We start from the raw sequence: 1,686 nt of genomic DNA on the forward strand, positions 1-1,686 counted from the left end.
ATGTGAGGGTGGGAGAAGCCCTTGGTGCAGAGGCGGCACTGGAAGCGCTCGGGGCGGTGGGTGCGCATGTGGACATTGAGGGAGCTCTTCTGGGTGAAGCGTTTGCAGCAGACACCGCACTGGAAGGCGCGGACGCCCGTGTGGGTCACCATGTGCTTCAGCAGGTAGTCACGGAGTGAGAAGGAGCGCCAGCAGATGGAGCACTGGTGGGGCTTCTCGCCTACAGAGAGACAACCGTGGGTCAACTTGGATCAGCACGGGTCAACATGGAGCGATACGAGTCAACGCAGGTCAGTGTGGGCCAACGTGGATCGATACGGGTCAACATGGAGCAACACACGTTGACAGGGACAACATGGATCAACATGGAGCAGCACAGGTTGCCAGGGGTCAACATGAATCAACACAGGTCAACATGGAGCAACACAGGTTGACAGGGACAACATGGATCAACATGGAGCAGCACAGGTTGCCAGGGGTCAACATGAATCAACACAGGTCAACATGGAGCAACACAGGTTGACAGGGGTCAACATGGGTCAACATGGAGCAGCACAGGTTGACAGGTCAACATGGATCAACATGGGTCAACATGGATCAACACGGGTCAACATGAAGCAATACAGGCTGACATGGGTCAACATGGATCAATAGAGGGCAACGTGGGTCAACATGGAGCAGCACAGGTTGACAGGTCAACATGGATCAACATGGGTCAACATGAGTCAACATGGAGCAGCACAGGTTGATGGGTCAACATGGAGCAATAGAGGTCAACGTGGGTCAACATGGAGCAACACAGGTTGACGAGTCAACATGGATCGATAGAGGTCAATGTGGATCAACATGGAGCAGCACAGGTTACCAGGGGTCAACATGGGTTAACATGAGTCAACACAGGTCAACACGGATCAGCACAGGTCAACACGGAGCGATGTGGGTCAACATGAGTCAACGTAGATCAACACACGTCAATGGCTCAACATGGGTCAAAAGGGAGTGATGTGTGTCGATGAGTGTCAACACAGGTCCACATGGGTTAACATGGGTCAACACAGATCAACGTGGGTCAACATGGATCCACAGGTGAACATGGGTCAACACAGGTCAACATGGGTCAACACAGATCAACACGGGTCAACACAGATCAACACAGGTCAACACAGATCAACATGGGTCACCATGGATCGATCCACAGGTGAACATGGATCAACACAGGTCAACACGGGTCAACATGGATCAACACAGGTCAACATGGGTCAACACAGGTCAACCTGGACCAACATGGGTCATCATGGACCAACGTGGGTCATCATGGGTCAATGTGTAGCAACATGGATCAACATGAGTCACCAGATTAACAAAGCACCACGGATCAAGATGGGTCAACCCAGATTGGGTCAACAATGATCAACATGGGTCACCACATCGTGACATGGGTCACCACATCATGACATGGGTCAACACTGATCACGTGGAGCGACGCGTGTCAACGTGGAGCAACGCAGAGCAACGTGTGTCAACGTGGATGGCCGTGGAGTGACACCGGTTCAACACAGGTCAACGTGGGTCCCCTGTCCCCATCCCAACGTCCCTGTCCCCGTCCCCCCACGTCCCCGCTCCCTCGCTGCACCACGTCCTCGTCCCCCCAACATCTCCCCACCCTTCCACACACCCACTTCCCCC

Source organism: Egretta garzetta, unplaced genomic scaffold, assembly GCF_000687185.1.
Source record: "Egretta garzetta isolate BGI_Z169 unplaced genomic scaffold, ASM68718v1 scaffold1342, whole genome shotgun sequence".
NCBI classification, from domain to species: Eukaryota; Metazoa; Chordata; class Aves; order Pelecaniformes; family Ardeidae; genus Egretta; species Egretta garzetta.